The sequence below is a fragment of the Miniopterus schreibersii genome, assembly GCF_964146895.1.
Source record: "Miniopterus schreibersii genome assembly, chromosome: X".
NCBI classification, from domain to species: Eukaryota; Metazoa; Chordata; class Mammalia; order Chiroptera; family Miniopteridae; genus Miniopterus; species Miniopterus schreibersii.
The window spans coordinates 42,445,771-42,468,384 of NC_138104.1; the positions used below are offsets into that span (position 1 = coordinate 42,445,771).

Consider the following 22,614-nt stretch of genomic DNA (forward strand, 5'->3'; position numbering starts at 1 on the left):
ATTGTTTTTCAGACACATTGATTGGTTGCTTCCCACATGTGACTGAAGCAGGGAGAACCTGCAACTTAGGTTCCTGCTCCTGACCGGGAATTAAATGGGAGACCCTTTGGTCCGTGGGCTGACCCTCTAACCACTGAGCCAAACCCATCAGGGCTGCGCTTTTTACAATGTATATAAAAGTTTAAAAACACTTAATTGTAATTTATTTAATTAATTTTAGTTTCTAATTTATGAAGTTTTTACTATTTATTTTTTAATTTTCTTAATTGATAAAGTTGAATTTATTATTATTTTAATATATCTTTATCGATTTCAGAGAGAGGAAAGAAGAGGGAGAGAGAGAGATAGAAACATCAATGATGAGAGTCATTGATTGGTTGCAGCTGCAACCCGGGCCTGTGCCTTGACCCCTGATATCCTGGATCCTAGGTCGACGCTCAACTGCTGAGCCATGCCCGGCTGGGCAAAATTTTTACTATTTAAACAAAGGAAAATAGGAATTAAAATGTGTTGAGGACATGATGTGCTGACACCCAGCACAATTTTACAGCTTTTTCAATATTAAAGTAGTTTTTTAAATAATAGGCTTTAAAAAATAATTGTTCTGTTAAATTGCACTTTCATGGCATAGCTTCAATTAGTGTTTTTTCCTCTCAAAGATACAAATTATGTTTTAATTTTTATTGGAGTAAATTATAGGATGATAGGAACAAGAAGACTTTTTCCAAATGGTGGCTGACTACCCAACTGATAGCATGTATAACACTTATGGTTTCCAGAAATTATTTGCTCTTGTAAATATTGAAACCATTAACTACAGAGAGCTTATGTTCACTTCAAAATATATTTCTCACATATGAAAAGGCATATCTTTCTACAAAAGTCATTTCTTTTACATTGTATATAATCAAATCCAAAATTCCAAATAATAAAATGTTTTCAGCATGAGTGTGATTTTGGATAGCTTTGAAGCCATTAAAAGTGTGCTTTGGTATTACTTAAGGTATTATGCTATAGCATGAAGAATCTGTTACACGGCAGGTGTGCAGAAGATTTACTCCATCTGTTATTAGTTATCTGGGCTATAAACAGTAATTGAATAATACATTTTTGGTAGTAATGAAATATTTTTCATAGACCAGGGAAACATCATTCAGCTCATGAGTTAGTCTATGATATCCACAAAATTAAAATATTTTCCTTAAGGTTACAAGAATTCTATGTCTTAATTCCATTAGTTAACATACATTAACCTTAAAACATTGACAAAAAGTGAAGAAAATGAAAGTACAATAAGAATAGACCCAAATACAGTATTTTGCATCATTCAAAGTTCTTTCACATACAATTTATACATTCATTTGCACATCATAATAACCTAAGAAATGAGTAGGGCAAGCATAACCATCTACATATTACAGATGAGAAAAATATTTCTTGGAGAAAATAAACAGGACTTACTAAAATGACACTTAATTGGACATTAGCTAGGACCCAATCAAGTTTCATTCTATAACATCAGACTGCCATAACACAGTCAGGAGAAAACAAATGTTATGAGTTATAATAGAAGCTACCATAACTACTTTCTCTTGTTCAGCTCCATCCCAATCTATAATTTATGAGTAAAATAATATATACCATCATTTCTATCATAAAAGGCATATTATAGGCTGATATTACTATTATGGAGGCTAATGGCTCTGTAAAAAATCTGTTCAGAAATAGATCTTTTTATGTGATACAGCATTACTATCTTGAGTATATTCATGGCAAAATTTCAATAATAAAATAAGTTGACAATATCAAATACTGAGAGTAAAGCAGAAATTATATTTCCAATAAGAAAGTGGCTACAGGGCCTGGCCAGGTAGCTCAGTTGGTTAGAGTGTCATCCGGATAAACCAAGGTTGCAGGTTTGATCCCTGGTCAGGGCACATACAAGAATCAACCAATGAATGAACAAATAAGTGAGACAGCAAATTGATGCCTGTCTCTCTCCCCCCTTCCTCTCTCTAAAACCAATAAATAAAGAAAAGAGAAAAAAGTGGTTACACTTTGTATAATATATTATTATTATTATTATTATTATTATTATTATTACCATTGTCATTACTACATACAGACTACCTCTGGGTGATACTGTTACACCATTCCACTTGATACTTGTGAAAACAAAACAAACCCAACTAAAATATAAAAAAAATTCATTAATGTCTCATTAAACCTTCTTATAAAAACTTTATGTAACACAATATATATCAATCATCAAATGTTTCTAAATTTGCTGCATTGGAGAAATCAAATATTACACCACACACACAAAGCCCCCATTCACACACATACATGAAACCTGTTTCAACATACTTTGTCAAACAAACAAAAACAATTGCCCTGAGTTGTCACTGAATGAAGTAGTCTAACCTCATTACTCAGACATGTGTTGTCTTTCTTTCTATTGTTATCCATGAATCATTTATACTTAGCAAATATGGTTAAAAAATGTTTTTTAATTGATGGTCAAAAATGGCTATTTGCCACTAGGGAGATCTAAGCAACTGGAAAATAGGAATCAGTAGTCCGTCGCGTTTGGCCTTTACAATGGGCTGTGTGAAAAAAATCATCTCAAATTCATTTGACTTTTAAACTTACTTTACCTACTTATTATACTTTCTTATTTATCTACTAAATGTCTATATTCACCTGCTTATTTATCATTGCTGTATATATTTATTTTTTCCTCTCTTTGAAATAAACTCTTTCCCCCTAAATATTTCTGTTGCTTGGTTCCTGGTTATATGCTATACAGTGTATCATCTGTTGTATATTTAGTTATTAAAACATACTTCATAAATCACAATGAACATCAAATTAGGGACATTTTGTTTTTCTACCGGACTTTCAATGCTGTCAAACTGCTACTTTATACTGAATACAGAAACCAGGAAAGCCTATTATGTATAAAAAGAATTAACAATCATTGGATTAGATTAGATTCACATTAGCTTTAGATTCTGTGTCCAACAAATCTTGCTATAAATTTAATGAAGGCATTTCTCAATGAAATTATAGTACATTTTGCTTCATATGTAGCAAGTCAAGCATACCATGCATTTTCATACCATGAATTGCATTGTTACTTGTAATATTTAAAATGTTCAAAATTTCTGATTAAAGCAATTCAAAGTTGCTTTGCATTTTAATCTTTCCTAAGAAGAGACCCATCCTTAGCTCCCTCATTAGTTGTGCTGCCTGGAGTGTTTTGCAATAACTCCAGTGCCTAATACAGTGAATAGAAACATATCATTAAATACGTCTTAGTGCTTCACATTATGATGATACAGAGTAAAATTGGGGCTAGTTTACAGCTAGTTTGACATGGAAAGGGTGAAGATCAATGGTGGGTACAACAATTATAAACTTTTAAAACCCAATTTAGCATTCCAATTGTCTCCAAACCAGAGTGTCTGAAATGAGATGGCCTGCTATGCATGATAAGCCTTTTTATTTTCTTGCAGTCAGAAAAATGTTAATTGAGAGGCTTTGGCTATGCAAGGGAAAGGGACAATAAATAATGTTAGAATTCATTTCTATACATGTTAAACTCCAAAAAAAACATTAAGATAAACTTACATACAGTTTAGATGGTTTAATAACCAAGATACCTGTATAATTAATCTTTCAAACAATGACACTTTTGAGAGTGATAAAATGCTAAACTGGGCAGTGAATCAGAATAGGCATAGACCAAGAATATCCGAGGAAAATGAATTAGTTTTAACCTATAGATATCAGATATACTCTTAAAATTAAATTGAAAGGGAATCAGGAAGCACTTGAAACCAGGCCTGCAAAAGTTGAAAACTTCAAGGTTCTGCAACGTGGAAAAAGCACACACAGATTGCATTTTCTACTAAGCACTTATTGAAGCCATTTAAAAAAGATAAGAAATAATAAGATTGAATTTAGTCATCAGGAAAAAAAAAAACTTGCATATTGAGGTGTGGAGGAAATATCAACAAAAAACACAAGTTACTGATTTGCTGAAATAATAAATTTGTTCTGCTACAGAAAAAATGTATTTAGAATTGCCAGTAAAGAGGCTTGGCATCTAATATGATGTCTTTCTAATGTAGCTCATAAGAGCAAAAGGAAGTTTTAATGTAGTTAGATTAAAATTATTGACAAACTCTTCCTGGTGACCTTTAGTAATGCTAGAAATCCTCAAGGGGCAGATTCACCTCTTTTATGCCTTGTCTTAAAATTGTTGATCAACTCAATTGATGATTTTAATGAGTTTCTTAAGTTAGTTAGAGTGATATTCGAGCTCATGGAACAAAAAAACTGTGAATATAACTCAGAATCAGCAATATTCTGTGTGAGTCAGGTATGCTGTAACATTTCAATGATGCCTTTAAATTCTAATGGTTTCAAGCTGCTCCAAACTCCTGTAGCAATAAAAAATAATCTGTCATGGGACTAAGGGCTATGAACATCATGTCATAGCCACTCAGCTATTAGATTTATTGGAGGGTAAAGCATGTCATTTATGCATCAACTCACAGGAGGAAAAAGCAATCCCATGAAGTTAATCTAATAATAAACTGGAAAGCAATGATTACTGTTTCATGTATACGGGCTATTTGTAGCAGTGGTTGGCCTAATAATGCAGGCCTCGCTTTTCAAAGCTTTGGGATTAACAAGTGTTCAGCTCAAAATCTATTGGGGAACATTAAGAAATGTTTTAATGAAGGACAAATTTTTCATTTGTTGCCACTGAGAGGATGTTGAAACCATACTTCTACCTCCCAATTTACCCCTTCACTTTTTGAAAACTTGTTGCAAGAATCCTATTTTCCATTTAAAACAAACCTCTGGGAATTAATTTTATCAGATACACAATAACTAGACCATTCCCCCCTCCCCCAACATAGTACTCAATAGTTTTCACAACAGTGGTCTAAGTTTTAATCAGTCTTTGAGTGGTAAAACCCAAAACTTAATGAGGATATTCAACACTGACCTCCTCAAGGTGAATTTTCTTCCTGTAATTTTGATAAAGTGAAAGCAGACAGCATTGCTCACAGACTGCTTTTTACCCATAAAAATCTCTGCATCCAAGATTTCTTTTCCCTCCCGAAAGGCCAACATCAAGCTGTTAGAACCTGAGAATGGTGCAGGGACATCACAATATGACTCTGGTTTGGAGAAGAAAAATGACAGACTTCTAATTTTTTCTTTTGCACTCAATCAAGGTTTTCATTGATAAGTTACACTGTGAAATAATTACCAACATGATAAAGAATACTTTATTTCATCTATCTAATAGGTTATTATTAGAAGCTTTTATTCTACATTTAGGTTACACAAACATTTTCCTCACCTGGTCATAGAGAAGAAAAATTAAACATATTCATTAGAAATAAAACTATTCCATAGATTAAATTCAATTTTCTTTTATAAAATATTTAAAAATTTCCAAAATTTAATATCAAATCATTCAAAAAGCTGTGAGGTGATACCTCATTGTGGTTCTGATTTGCATTTCCCTGATGATTAGTGATGTTGAACAACTTTTAACGTGTCTGTTAGCAATCTGTATGTCTTCTTTGAAAAATAAAAGTTGATTCATGTCCTCTGCCTATTTTTTAAAATTTATTGGGGTGATATTGGTTAATATGATCATAAAGGTTTCAGGTGTGTGTTTCTCTTTTACAAGATCTGAATATTCCACTGTGTGCCCACCACCCAAGCTCAAATCTTCTCCCATCACCATATATTAGGAGACTCTTCATCCCCCACTCCCTTCCTTCTGGCAACCACCACACTGCTGTTTGTGTCTACGAATTTCAGTTTTATATCCCACATATGAGTGAAATCATATGGTTCTTAATTTTTTCGGACTGACTTATTTCACTTAGCATAATATTCTCAAGATCCATCCATGTTATTGCAAATGTCAGTATTTTATCCTTTCTTATGGCTGAGTAGTATTCCATTGTGTACATGTATCACACCTTCTTTATCCAGTCCTCTATCCCAGGACACTTGGGTTGTTTCCATGTCTTGGCCACCATGAATAATGCTGCAATGAACATAGGGGTGCACATGTCTTTGGGAATACATGTTTTCAAGATTTTGGGGAATATACCCAGGAGAGGGATTACTGGGTCATGCAGTAGCTCTACTCTTAATTTTTTGAGGAATCACCAGACTACTTTCCATAGTGGTTGTACCAGTCTACATTCCCACCAATAATGAATGAGGGTTCTCTCTTAGCCACAACTTCTTCAACACTTGTTATTGCTTATCTTGTTGGTAACAGCCATTCTAACAGGCTTGAGATGGTATCTCATTGTAGCTTTGATTTGCACTTTCCTAATTGCTAGTGAGGTTGAACATCTTTTCATTTACCTATTGGCTGTTTGTATGTCTTCTTGGGAGAGATGTATTTTGAAGTCTTCTGCCCACTTTTTAATTGGGTTATTTGTTTGGTGTTGAGTTTTATGAGTTATTTATATATTTTGGAAATTAAACATTTGTTGCAGCTACTGTTTGCAAATATCATCTCCCATTTAGTTGGCTGTCTCTGTTTTGTTGTCAGTTTCTTTTGTTGTGCAGAAGCTTTTTAGTTTGTTATAATTCCAGTCATTTATTTTTTGCCTTTACTTCCCTTGCCTTTGGGGTCAAGTTCATAAAATGTTCTCTACAATGAAGGTCTATAAGTTTGGTATCTATATTTCCTTCTATGTAACTTATTGCTTCATGTCTCACATTTAGGTTTTTTATCCATTTTGAGTTAATTTTTCTACATGGGAACAAACTGTAATCCAGATTCATTCTTTTGCATGTGGCTTTCCAGTTTTCCCTGCACCACTTATTGAAGAGACTATCTTCACTCCATTGTGTATTTCTGGCTCCTTTGTCAAAAATTGTTCATATACATGTAGTTTTATATCTGGGCTCTCTATTCTGTTCCAGTGACCTGTGTGTCTGTTTCTGTGCCAATATCATGCTGTTTTGATTATCGTAGCTCAGTAGTATAATTTGAAGTCAGGTAGCGTGATACCTCCAGCTGCATTCTTTTTTCTCAGGATTGCTTTGGCTAGTCAGGATCTTTTGTGGTTCCATACAAATTTGAAGATTTCTCATTCTATTTCTTTAAAAAGTGACAATGGTATTTTGATAAGGATTGCATTAAATCTGAATATTGCTTTGGGTAATATGGCCATTTTAACTATGTTGATTCTTCCAACCCAGGAATACTGGATATTTCTCAATTTTGTTGTGCCTTTTTCAATTTCTTTTAATAATGCTTTGTAAGTTTCACTACATAGGTCTTTCACTTTCTCTGTTAAGTTTATTCCTAGGTATTTTATTCTTTTGGTTGCAGTTGCAAAAGGAATTATGGTTTTTTTCCCCATTTATTTTTCTGAAGTTTTGTTGTTAGTATACAGATGGTTTGTGTTGTGTGTGTGTGTGTGTGTGTGTGTGTGTGTGTGTGTGTGTTGAGCTGTCTGAGTTTTTATATATTTTGGATATTAAGCACTTATCAGATATATCATTTGTGAATATCTTCCTCCATTTAGCAGGTTGCCTCTTCATTTTGTTGATGGTTTTCTTCACTGTGCCAAACCTTTTTAGTTTGATATAGTACCATTGGTTTGATTTTGCTTTTATTTTATTTGCCTTAGAAAGCATATCCAAAACAATACTGCTAAGACCAATGCCATAGAGTTTGTTGTTTATATTTTCCCCTCAGAGTTTTATTATTTCAGGCTTACATTTTACTCTTTAACCTATTTTGAGTTTATTTCTGCATATGGTGTAAAATAGTGGTGGTTTCATTTTTTTTGCATGTATCTGTCCAGTTTTCCAAACACCAATTTTTGCAGCGAGTGTATTTACCCCATTAAATATTCTTGATCTATTTGTCAAAGATTAATTGACCATATAAACATGGGTTTGTTTTTGGGCTCTCTATTCTGTTCTATTGATCTATATGTCTTTTTTGTCCCAGTACCATACTGTTTTGATTACCATAGCCTTGTTGTATAGTTTTAAATCAGAGAACTTGATACTTCCAATTACGTTTTGTTAAAATGGCTATTACCAAAAAGAAAACAAAGACTAGAGTTGGCAAAGATTGGTAAAAAAGGAACCCTCATGCACTCTTGGTGAGAATGTAAATTGGTGGAGCCACTGTGGAAAACAGTTATTGGAGGTTCCTCAAGAAGTTAAAAATAGAACTACCAAATGATCCAGTAATTCCACTTCTGGGTATTTATCCAAAGAAAATGAAAACACTAATTCAGAAAGATATGTGTACCCTTATGTTCACTGCAACATTATTTACAATTCAGAGAACAGACTGGTGGTTGCCATAGGGGAAGGTGTGGGGGAGGGGTGAAAAGGTGAAAGGAATTAAAAAGTAAAATTGGTCAGTTATAAAATTAGTCACAAAGATGTAACATACAGCATAAGGATTATAGTCAATAATATCATAATAATTATGTATGGTAGCAGATGAATACTAGATTTATCGTGGTGATCACTTCATAAAGTATATAAATGTTTAACCATTATATTGTACACCAGAAACTAATATAAAGTTTTATGTCAACTACAATTTTGAAAATAAAAATAAATTAAAAATAAAGCAAGAAGAATTCTTCTTAGGTTTCTCTCCTTTACACACATACACACACACACACCCAACACACACAAATCAAATAATTCAAAATTATCTTTTCTATATTTACTTGAATTCTTTTCAGTAGTCTTCACATAGTTCATTTAAGTTTATTAAGATCCAAACACATATTTTAATATGATTTTCTTAGTATCATTAAGAAATCTGCAGCACTCAGGTTCTAATATCACTAAGGTATACAATTTGCATTCAAACGTGACCTCCATTTGACACCAGAGACTTCAATTTTCAATACAAAGGTTATTGCAATTTTTCATAGATATACACATTTATGTAATAAAACAAACCTTATCTTTTATAGTTTTTAAAGAAACTGATGACTGAGGACTATTTATATTGTCAGTAAAAATCTAGTCCCTCACTAAAGGTAAACATTGACTGATTAATAATTAATTTTAATTAATGTATTCCTTAACTCAAAAAATCATTTATGGAAATTAAATCAAAAATAAAAATTTAAATTAAACATATTACAGTTGAACCTCAAACAACACAGAGGTTAAGGGCATTGAACCTTCATGCAGTCAAAATTCCATGTATAACTTCTGACTCCCCAGAAACTTAACTACTAATAGCCTACTGTTAACCAGACATCTTACTGATAACATTAAGAGTTGATTTACACATATTTTGTATGTAATATATATTATTTATTGTATTCTTACAATGGGATAAGTTAAAGAAAAGAAAATGTTAAAACAATCATAAGGAAGAGATAATACATTTACAGTATTTATTGAAAAAAATCCTCATATAAATGGACCCAGGAAGTTCAAATAGATATTGCTCAAAGGTCAACTGTAATATGCAAATATACTTTACTCCAATTGACTGTTCTTAAGAATATACCAGTAATGTCAGAGTTCAATTTAATAAAATATAAGTGGTAGTTCTGAATATATGTTTAGGATTTTCTAAGTTAAAAAAGCCTTCATAACCCCAAAATTATTACGAAGAAAAATAGTGTTTTCAACTTTATCCTGAAAGAATATAAAGGACAAAAGAAGCTTTTAATCTTGACTCCTGATCTTTTTACATATAAATAAAATTGTAATTCATCCACTGTATACCTAACAGAAGTCACTGAAAATCTTAAGTGATTTTTAAATCAGGACATAATGTAAACAGTATTCATACATGTTAAATGAGATTTCAAATATTCCTCTTACATGGTATTAGAATTCCATAAAACTATACTTCTAAATTGTGGAAAACAGTATTAAAGATGCCAAAGACTATTCCTTAGTAATAGCCTCAAAGAAATGAAAGACTTTTTATCAGGACCAATGTATACATTATGGATTTAAACTGTACTATCTCAAGGGAAACATTAGCATCATTATTATTATAAAAATATCATGTATAATTTGGATACACTGTTCCAAGAGAAAAGACTCACAACTATATATACCAAAATACACAAATGCCTCTTGAGATGTCAAACAAAATGTGTAGGACATGGGATTTTGGTTCCCAGCTGTCAACCCAAACAAATCCATATGTGTGACATCTGACATGTGACATCTAATATCCTACACTATAGCTCATTCACTTATGCCAATACAATGTAATCTCATTAGGTGAATACATGTAGGCAGAAAATTCTCAACAGTTCAACTACCATTTGCCAACAAAATTTTAAGGAACATTCTGTAGTAGGAAAACAAATCTTCAGAATTTACTAAGTCACTAAAAAGATACTTTGAGTTACAGAAATATATGCAAATAGAGGATTGGCTGTTCTTTAAAATATTGGTCTCATGTTCAGGTTTTGGGTTGCTAGAAAAAATAGTAGATTTTCCTATTATGTATAAGCAATAAACAATAATGGACAAAGAACTGCATATTATACTTTTTTTGTAAAATATTTTAAGATGGTACAAATACTTTGTCCCATTCTAATGATGAATTGAAGAAGTTGATGTGCATATAAAGATTCTATTGTGCACCTTAACTTTCTACAAATATTCACAATGATAAGTGTTTTTGTTAATAACAGTTAAATCTGATTCAAAAATTCACAAGTATGTAAGCAACTGCATGAAGGTTTGCTTCAAAGATGGACAAAAAGGATTATTTGTTTAACCAAGAGTAAATTATCTCTCACTAAAGAATCTGCATTTAACCAAAAGTATGTGCCTTTTTCTAAAGCTTAAGTAATGTACTTCTATTAAAAAATTTTAGTAGGAGTAAAGTTTCATTAAAGCTCGTTTTATTTAATCTTTTCTTCCTCATTGTATTTCATTTTTAAATAATAAGCATTGCTTCGTACCTGCTAACTATATGAATCATAATAAATTTTGAATGTTTCCTAAATGGTTTATAACTCTAAAGTATTTAAGCACCACTAGATCAGGAGTTTGCGTATATAAACCTGCCCAAGTACATTGGCTGATTCATGTTCATTAAATGAGTTAGCTGAAATAAGCATAATAAATGAAAGAGAATAAAATAAAAAAATAATTTCACACTAAGTGAAGGCTTGACTTATAGAAAGTGGCAGCTCTGATAGCCCAAGGCATAGAATTAGTTTTGCCACTTGATAATTTGACTGATTCACTCGAGTGACCAGAAGAGGACATTTTCTGCCTGATTTCAGTGTAATCAAGTCACCTGCTCAGTGATTACTGGGGCCAAGTCAACTGCACTCCACTGAGCATAGAGTGTGTAAAGTGTAGTAAGTAGAACAGCTTTCTGCATATATGTCAGAACTACTGATCCTTGTTCACAGTGGGAATTAGCTGTTCCTAATGCATTATTGTGCTTTCCTTCCCATGTAATATGTAATGTGAAAAGGAGTTAGCCATCTTACTTCCTCAAGGAATGACCCATTCTAATCAGTGCTAATGGTATGTTCATTCCTTTACTAATAGATTTAAAAATACATATTTAAAATCAACCATAAAAAAGGTATAAAGGAAAGCATGGTAACACCATCTACTCCTTGAAATTGAATCCTGCCAATAATGTGCTTTACTGTAGGCAGTGGTGAGGTGTGTGTCTGTGTCTGTGTGTGGTGTGCAGTACTTTCAGTTTCTTCTTCTAAAAGGTGACTGAGGCAACACCATCCCAACATACAGCAAGACAATACATCAAATGAGAAGACTAAAATGATCTTAGAAATAAGAAAATAAGAACTTATAAATACAAACTTTGACTCATAGCTGGTGACCTTTGTGAAATTTATTTCCATTTGTTACCGATGGATAATAGACATTCCTACTGACCAATGGAATTACAAATACCATCTAAGAAACCCCCCATGATTTATTTTAATTGCATGCACTTATTAGTTGTTCAATAAAGTTTTATTGAATGCATACACATTTGCTTCCACACTTAATCTTTTTCTTTTACATAAAGGAGATTCTCTCTGGCATGTCAGTGGGGTATCAGGCAAAGCAACTAAATTGAGGCATTGGAGAATTTTACATTTTTTTCACCCCTTCACTAAAACAGATGCATGTAATCCACAGGCATGTGGCCCAAATTTTTCTATACTTTATAAGTCAACGTCTAGGTAAAGGGACTTCAAAAGTGAGGTTGACACAAGCATGGCAAGGAAGCACAGGGTTAAGTCCCACAGTGCTAATCTTAAGGAAAAGGAAAGTAGACACAGTTCAATCGGTTTGTAGTCTGCAAAAAAGTAGCTAAGTAGATATGGCAAACAATAACCCAGAAGTATCAGATTCCATAATCCACAGTTTGAAAAGGAGATGTTAAGGAGGTTTCAGATGCAAAAGGATAAACTTGCCAAGCCAAACACTGAACTTTGTCTTAGTCTGAATCCACTTGCTGGTGAAATTTTGGAAATAGTGCACTTGAAAGGCATAGCCATACTGTTGTCTGTGTCTATGAGTATTTGTTGTTGTTTTGCTTAATCCTTGTACACCTGAAACCTATATAATTTTATTAAGCAATGTCACTCCCAATAAATTCAATAAAATTTTTTAAAGGCATAGCCAATCAATCTGAACACGAATTATTCCCTCATTAACTGAGCTATTCAAGGAAAAATCTTGCTACAAAAATAATTGAAAAATAAAAAAGACTATTAAATTCCACCTACCTTGGTCAGTGTTACTCAGTGGTTGAGCATCAACCCATGCACCAAGAGGTCAGGGCACATACCCAGTTTGCAGGCTCGACCTCCAGTAACAGGAGATGTTTCTCTCAATATTTCTATCTCTCTCTTTCTCTCTCTAAAATCAATAAAACATATTTTTTAAAAATTTCATCTAAATTACTACTATTTTATCCATGTTTTATTTCATATTCTGTGATATGATTCATCCATTTTATCCATAGGAATAAAGTACACAACCTTACAAACTGTATTAGTAAAATCAAAAGAAAGTGTAGAAATAACTTTTTAATATGCTAAGACTTATAAAAGATGATCATCTTTCATTTCTTGAGATTATTCTTTCCTTTAGGGTTCACTTTTTAATCTGCTCATATTTCTCAGTTACAAAAATATTACATAATGTGATCTGCTCTAATAAAGTTTATTTTTCTAATAAATGTATTATTTCTAATTTAAATTACAAGTATGCAAATAACAGTAACATTGTGTATCTATCTTCCAGAATAGACTGACATTTGGAAGAAAATTTTGTTTACAGAAATGACCATGGGCTCTAGATCACTTTAAAATCTTTGCCTTTAGTTATGTTTTTTAAGACTGGAGGGATTATATTAAATTCTAGATTATCTGTGAGGTTGAGTGGAAGGGTGATTGAAATAACATGATAAATCTGATTCCTTAATCTTGCTCAAGGGGATTTCGTTTTCTTTTACTATCCTTAGCTGTCTGGTGGATAACAAAAAAAGCAGAGAAATAGACAAAGGACAGATAAATAAGAGGGAAGATACAGTAGCAGAGTGATCTACATTTTTACATCACTGTCTCTGCAAACAAACAAACAAATTGTTCAAAGTGAAATAATGGGTTAAGTATTGGCTGAAAATGGAGATTTTATTCTAATGTGTACATAACTTCCAAATTCTTCAGATATTAATTTTCCCCTAATGCTCATTTAAAAAGAAATTTTTTAACCACTCAGGGTTTAAGAAATATAAACTCTGGATCAAAATTGTGTTTCCAACATTTATGGCAGATTGATTCTTGGAAAAGTCACATCACCCATACCCCAAACTCATGCCACAATTTCCTTATAACATCAGATTAATGAGGATTTCTATCACATGCAGTTGTTATGACTAAATGGGATAATGTGTGTGTAGCAAAGTTCTGAAAATACAGAGTACTCAATAAATATTATATGTTACTTGTATCTCTTAAATACAATCTTAAATAAATTTAATATTATTGATCTCTTAGTCTTACTTTTTAATAACTCAAACTAAAATCAGACATTTCCCTTTTTCCATTTTTCAAACTGAGGTATACAAATGTTAACCAAAAAGGACCAGGTTCTCTTTCTATCAAGGATGAAGAGAAACAAAGTTTTGTCTCTTTTTTTTTCAGTCTAGCTTATTGATTCACTTATCTTTATATGCATATTTCAATTTAACACACACATATTCAGCACCTATTAAAGGTAATTTATAGTGCTATACACTGAAGGGAAGTGGGTATCAGGAAGAAATAAAACAGACTCTGAACAAAATGTGCCTATAAGAGAAAAGCAAACATTATTCGGTATACGTAGAAAAAAGCACTATCACGGAGGACACAACTCTGTGGTGTGGAGCACGTTTTAGTACCATCAATTACATGTTCTCTTGGATTTTGCAAGTTCAATTCAATAAAACTGATAACTGTATATGTCTTCAGTGAGAAAATTAATTTTAAAGCAAGAAAAGAAGTCTGTTTTGTACACCAAAGTGTTTCTGATTTATAGGTTTAACCAAACACTTATGATAGCACCCACATTCCTGCAACAAGTGGCTTTTTCACAGGTAAGCATTTGGTCATGAATATATCAGTCTCTTGGCTCATAAGGACTAAAGAGTGAGAGATGATATTCATTGTTGGATGGAAACTTTGTTTAGCCCTAACATTCCTGGATGTCAAGTAGGCATCCCATCAGCATTCATAAACACATGGGCTTCTCAAGCATACTAGTTTCTGTTAATTTCTTGTATTTTTATGTAGTGAAGACATATCTTTTTCACAGCCTGTCAGAACAGCAAAAAAATATAGCAATCATAACACTAAAAATTACAACACAAAGCAAATATTTATCTAATTATGTTTGAAATTTTGAGACTGAGTAAATCAGCTCTATACTAAGTAAATAAATAAAAATTAATTAATTAATTAATTAATCTTCCCATATTTCAACTGAGGAACAGCTATCAGTCCAGCAATTTAATTTATTTCATTTTCATGTCAGCAGCCACATTTGGATATTCACCAAAAGATGTGAAGCTACTGAATGTGCCAGCAGAAGAGATCACAACACATGTTGTCATTTTTTCCCACATGTTGTCGTTCATTTTTGACAATGACTCTGCTGATTAAGCTACTTCTTATGCATACAAATGTAGTCACAAAAATAGATTTTAATCTAGTAATGTATTTCACATGGGTTAAGCGATGCATATTTTCATTGCATCATAATCATAGCCTTGGTCCTTAGGGTCTTTCATATTTAAACTCTGGTTTCTCAGTTTGTGATCTTTCTGGACTTTTATTTCAGATAGTATGCCCTGTGCAGACTGCTGAATATTGACATGTGGTGCCTGCTCTTTATTTCCCTCAAATGCAGAAAAATACAATTGAGAGGTATTTAGGATTATCTGAAAACTGGCAGGTATCAACTACCCAGTAGCAGAAAAATGATGAACCCAACACATTCTCTAAAATGACCAGATTAAAAAAAAACAATGTTATGTTCAAAAATTGATTTACAAAAATGTATTGCATTTATCAAAGCTAATCATTACACGTTTTTATAACATTTTTAGGTTGAGAAAGAGACTGCTTAATCACCATAATATTGAAATTGAACACTTTTTTAAATAAATAATTTCATTGCTTTTTAAACTTCCTAAATCAAGTGGTAGATGGGAAGACCCCCTTTCAGATGGGTCAAATGTAATATAGTATCTTAATGTCATGGCTACATGATTTTAAGATTTGTCCCCAAAATAATAATGATTTATTTATTTTACTTATTACATTAGATAGTAATAGCTGACCATTATTGAATATTTATTATTTACATGCATAATGTCATTTAATTCTTACAACACACTTATAAGGACAACATTATTATTATCTTTATTTTTTAGATGAAGAAATTCAGGCACATGTATGTAACAAATCCACAGCTAACAACATACTGAATAAAGAAAAGCTAAAAGCATTTTCCTTAAGATCAAGGAACAAGACAAAATGTTCACTTTCACCACTTTTATTCTACATAGTACTGTAAGTCTTAGCCAGAGCAGCCAGATCAAGGAAAAAAAAAAAAGAAAGAAAGAAAAGGCATCTAAATTGGAAAGGAAGAAGTAAAACTGTCATTATTTGCAGATGACATCTATTACATAGAGAGATCCCTAAAGATTCCACCAAAAAACTACTAGGCCTAATAAATGAATTCAGGAAAGTAGCAGGATAGAAAAAAAATATTCAGAAATTGGTTTCACTTTTATACACCAATAATGAACTTTCAGAAAGGGAAACTAAGAAAAAAATTTCATTTACAATACCATTAAAAAATAAAATACCAGAATAAATTTAACTAAGAATGTAAAAGAACTGTACTCAGAAAATTGTAAGACACTGAAGAAATAAAATGAAGAAGTTATGAATAAATGGAAGCATATACCCTGTTAATGGATTGGAAGAATTAACATCATTAAAATGTCCATACTGACAAGCCTGGAGTGGCTCAGTGGCTGAGCCTTGACGTAAGATCCAGGAAATCGAGATTCGATTCCCTGTCCGGGCACATGCCTGGGTTTCGGGCTTGATCCCCAATAGGGGGCCTACAGGAGGCAGCCAATCAATGACAACTCTCTCACCATTGATGTTTCTATCTCTCTCTCTCTTTCTCCTTTCCTCCCTCTAAAATCAATAAAGATATACTTAATATATATATAAATAAAAGGGGAAAAAATGTCCATACTACCCAAAGCAATCTATAGATTCAATGTAATCCTCAACAAAATTCCAATGGCATATTTCACAGAACTTGACCAAATAATTCAAGAACTTGTATGGAACCAAAATTACCTTGAATAGCCACAGCATTCTTGATAAAGAAGAATCAAATTGGAGGTGTCATACTACCTGCTATTAAACTATACTATAAGGCTATAGTTATCAAAACATTATGATACTGGCATAAAAACAGACACATAGATCAATGAAACAGAATACAGAGCCCAGAAATAAATTCATGCCTATATAGTTAATTAATATATGACAAAGGAGGCAAAAAAAACATACAACGGCCCAAGTGTCTGTCAGTAGATGGAATACTATGTGGCTGTTAAAAGGAAGGAACTCTTACCTTTTGCAACAGCATGGATGAACCTGAAGATTATTATGCTAAGTGAAATAAGCCAGTCAGAGAAAGAGAAATACCACATGATATCACTTATATGTGAAATCTAAGGAACAAATTAAATGAACAAATAAAACAGAAATGGACTTATAGACACAGAGAATAAACTGATGGTTCCTAGAAGAGAGGAAAGTGGGGGCTGGGTAAAAATGGTGAAGGGAATAAGAACAAATTGGTAGTTACAAAATAGTAACTATAAGAGCTCTGGCTGGGTCAGAGGTAGAGTGTTGTCCTGTGCACCCAAGAGTAACAGGTTTGATTCCCAGGCAAGGGCACGTACCTGTGTTGCAGGTTCGTTTCCTAGCCCCAGGTCAGATGTGTACTGAAACTAGTGGGAGGAATACTTTGTAAAGTATATGAATGTCTAACCACTATGATATACACCTGAAACCAATACAAAATATTATTGAATGTATAAAGAAATTATAATGGGAAAAATATTGAGTACCACTCTAAGTAAAATTTTTTTTTTATGCCTGGCCGGGAGTGGCTCAGCGGTTGAGCGTCGACCTAGGATCCAGGTGATAGGGGTTCGATTCCCTGTCAGGGCACATGCCCAGGTTGCGGGCTCAATCAATGATTTTCTCATCATTGATGTTTCTATGTCTCTCTCTCCCTCTCCTTTCCTCTCTCTGAAATCAATAAAGATGTGTTTAAAACAAAAATTTTTTTTATATGTTACTATACATGAATATGTGTGTTTGGCAACATATTAAGTATAGTTTTAAAATACAGAGTCTTTTGTAAGAAAATGAAGATGGGAACATCTTTAAAGGGATTTAAAAGGAAGAACTGACTAAAACACATATTTAAAAAAAATCAGGCATAGAAAAGAGAGAGTAATGTACTCAGAGTCCTACAGCTAGTAATATAACATACTTGTGCACCTCCCGTATAAGTGTATTCACTCAGTTCTCAATATAGCAGTTTTCATCTTTTTGCTACTTTAAGAATTCTGAACACGGAATCAAAAAAGTTACATCATTTTGATTTGAATATTAACTTTATGTTCTTATGCAAATAATTTTAATTTCTCTGGGCCTCAGTTTCTTTACTAGCAAAAATGTTAAGGAAAACACTTTGCCTATCTTGAAGGATATAGTGTGGTAATAGTAACCAAAGTTCTTTAAAATCTGTAAAGTATTGTGAACACTTAAGAGAGTAATCATCAAGAAAATAAACAGTTTCACCCTGGACAGTGTGGCTTGGTTGGTTGGGTGTCATCCAGTGCATGGAAGGGTTTTCTGTTGACTCATGTCAGGGCACATGTCAGGGTTACAGCTCCATCCCAGGAGGGGGTATGCAGGAGGCAGCCAATCCATGTTTTTCTCTCACATGTATATTTCTCTCTCTCTCCCTCTCCCTTTCTCTCTCTCTAAAAATCAATAAAAATATTAATAAAGAAGAGAAGCAGCTTCAAGTTATTATAAAATAAAAAGAGGTGATACGTTCAAGATGTTCTTTCTGAAGATATCTTCGGAAGGCCCCACACTTATGATGAATGCTAAAATCTGAAATATATTTTTAGAAAGTAAGTCATCACTCTCCCCATTTTGTACTCTTTATACTTGTACTTTCAGAGATAAGTCCCACTTTATTGTTATGGTAAACCCCTTTTTCATCCTACATATTCAAAGATTTCTACCACACAATTATTTCTATCATCTGAAACATTCTCAGTCTCTCTTTCATCTACAAAGACACATATATAAAATTATCCCATAACAGCTTACTTATTGGAACGCTCTCCCATCCTGGAGAGTGAGTTCTTTGAAGGCAGGGTTCATGTCATATTAAACTTCAAATCCTGATTTCTAAGGACATAACAGACACTGAGAAAATGCTAAATGAATGAATTGAATAAGCAAGATATTACGTGGGTGAATTTAATGCTTCCATTTCATTAAAAAATTTTGTTGAAAGTAGTTGATAATCATAGTAAACTCACAGGAATGGAAACTCTATTCAAGTATTTTGTTTTCATTTTAAAGAGAATAAAATAATTATATATAACTAATATCCTTATATATTAATTCATAACTTCCCATGTCAAAAGAGATTCTGTATTGATAATAACTTTTTTTTCAACTTCATAAATAGAGCAAATCAGAGGTAAGAACATACACAACATTACAAATGTCTGAAAGAGTATTGGCTAGTTGAAGAATAGAGAGATTATTCAGGTTTCATAGTACATGACATTTGAGGAAGAATTTGTCTGAGTGGATAATAGAAAGTTTATGGAAGCAAAATCAGACTATTTTTCAATGTTAAAACATTTGAACCTTATTATGCTGTCAATGAAAAGTCATGGAAGAGTATCAAGCAAGGGATAATAGGAGTTTCTAGTTTTAAAAGATCAAAAGTGTTAGAGGAGATTAAAGATGGCAGCTGACTGAGTGGAAGATACACAGACACTCTCCTGGGACCAAACTGGAATTAAAACTAAAATATGGAAAAAACATCCCGAATAATCAACTGAAGACAAGCTGGAGAGCACCGTCATAACCAAGGAGGAAAAGTGGAGACCACATAGAGACTGGAAGGAAGTGCAGAGGCACAAGAGGGCTGGCTGGGCTCCTAGAGGCAGCAGCTGAAGGTCCAGAGGCATAGCTCAGCTGTGGGCATTCCCACTGAGGACTCTGGTGTATAAACCCCAGGCTGGGCTTCCCAGCCCAGAGCACCAGAACTGAGAAAGGTGCCCACATAACATTTGACTGTGAAAAGCAGACGGGTTTCTGTCTACCAGGGAGAGATGGCTGGAAATGCAGGCACCCTCTTAAAGCCAACACACAAAGTTTCATGTGCAGCCACTCACCTTGGGTTCCAGCAGAGGGAGGGCAGAGTGGACTGGAGCTGTGTGAGGAGAATTTTGGGTTGTGGGATCTGGAGTTTGAGCTCAGAGGACACCCCTCTGGATTCCTGTACCAAGTCATTCCTCTATAATATAGAGGACATCTTTCTCAGGTAGACATTTTGCTGCTTTTGCCTGGGTGGGCGGGGGGGTCGGGGAAGCAAATGCCCCATTCTGGGACAAAATCTCTCCCCTTACCCAAAGGAGTTTCTACAGCTTGAGGCTCATTAAGAGAATCAGATTAATCAGCCTGCAGGCAGAGGCAGACCTCAGAGTGCTTTGAGTCTTTGCCTGATCTTCTGGAGTCAGGTCTTGGAAAAGTAAACTTTGAACTGTCTAACTACACCCAGCCCCAGCAGAGGAAACTTCAAGGTGAGGGTTGTTGATAGTTCCAAACAGGGTACTCAGTGCCAGTCACAAACTGTGTCTCACATTGGCCTGCACCACAGACCCTACAAAAAGACTGAGAGTCCTGGCAGATATTCCAAATGCATAGAAACAAACCCAAACAGGCAGCCAAAATTGTGAGACCAAAAAAAAAAAAAAAAAAAAGCCCAAATGAAAGAAAAAGAGAAATTTCCAGAAAAAGAGCTAAGTGAAATGGAGACAAGCAATCTATCAGATACAGAGTTTAGAATACTGATTGTAAGGATGCTCAACAGCATGAAAAAAGATATGGAATCTATGAAGGAAATTAAGAATGACGTAGCAGAAATAAAGAATACAATGAAAGGAATCAGCAGCAGATTATAGGAAGCTGAGGATCAGATCAGCAAATTAGAACACAGTAAATAAAATCACTCAGTCAGAGATCCAAAAAGGAAAAAACAATTAAAAAATAGGAGCACAGTCTAAGGGAGCTGTGAGACAACGTGAAACATAACAATATTCACATAATAGGAATACCAGAGGAGGTCAAAAGTAAGCAAGGGTTAGAAAACCTATTTGATGAAATGATGGCAGAAAACTTTCCTAACCTGGTCAAAGAAAAAGTAGCACAAGTTCAGGAGGCTTAGAGAGCCCTAAGCAAGAAGAACCCAAAGAGGTCCATGCCGAGACAAATCATAATTAAAATGCCCCAAATTAAAGACAAAGAGAGAATATTAGAGGCAACAAGAGAAAAGCAATCTGTTACCTACAAAGGAGCTCCCATAAGGTTGTCAGCTAACTTCTCATCAGAAACTCTACAGGCCAACAAAATATTCAAGGGAATGCAAAACAAGGATCTGAAACCAAGAGTACTCTATCCAACTAGGCTATCATACAAAATAGATGGTGAAATAAAGAGCTTCTCAGACAAAAACAGCTAAAGGAGTTTATCACCACCAAACCAGCATTGCAAGAAATTTTAAAGAGACTGCTGTAATAATAAGAAAAAATAGAGAGAGAAACATAGGCATAAAGAATTAAAATGGCAATAAATACGGACCTATCAATAATAATCTTAAGGACTTTAAAGGAGAGATAAACAGCAATACAGGTATAGTTGTGGACTTTAACACCCCACTGACTTCAATGGCTAGATCTTTCAGACAAAAAGTCAACACAGAAACAGTGACTCTAAATGGCACACTAGATCAGATGGATTTAATTGATTATTACAGAACATTTCACCCCAAAACTGAAGAATATACATTCCTCTCAAGTGCACATGGGTCATACTCAAAGATAGGCCACATGTTAGGACACAAAACAGGTATCTACAAGTTCAAGAAGACTGAAATCATATCAAGCATCTCAGATCACAAGGGCATGAAATTAGAAATCAACTACAATGAAAACACTCAAAAACATTCAAACACATGGAGGCTAAATAGCGTGTTATTAAACAATAAATGAATTACTAATAAGACCAAGAAAGAAATAAAAAACTTCCTGGAAACAAATGAAAATGAACACACAACAACCCCAAATCTATGGGACACAGTGAAAGCAGTCCTAAGAGAAAAGTTCATAGCACTACAGGCCTACTTCAAAAAGCAAGAAAAAATTTTAATAAACTATCTAACCCTACAACTTAAAGTATTAGAAAGCTCCCCTGTGAGGCCGTACAGACTAGGGCTTTTGTTTGCTGGTGTTGTTTTTTTTTTATTACTGCTTAAATTTCATCAGTTGTTATTAGCCTATTCAGGTTTTCTGATTCTTCCTGATTCAGTTTTACATGATCTCACTCATATGTGAAATCTAATAAACAAAATAGACTGAGGAACAAAATAGATCCAGAGACATAGAATCATGGAACAAATTGATGAATCTCAGTGGGAAGGTGGGGGTGGGGAAGTGGGTGGGGAGGGATTAACAAAGAATTTATATGCATATATACATCACCCATGGACACAGATAATAGTGTGGTGAAGGTCTGGGTGGAGAGGCAGATGTGGGATGGAGGGTTCAATGGGGAGAAAAAGAGAGGATATCTATAATACTTTCAACAATAAACATAAATTTTTTAAAATTAAAATTAAAAAATAAATAAAATATCAAAAGTGTTAGAAGAGGGCTAA

At 33.6% G+C, this 22,614-nt stretch overlaps 1 protein-coding gene across 1 annotated transcript in view; it reads right to left on the reverse strand.

The window, feature by feature from the left end:
- Window positions 1-22,614, reverse strand: part of DACH2 (dachshund family transcription factor 2) — a 679,609-nt gene that overhangs the window by 344,545 nt on the left and 312,450 nt on the right. The window lies entirely within an intron of this gene.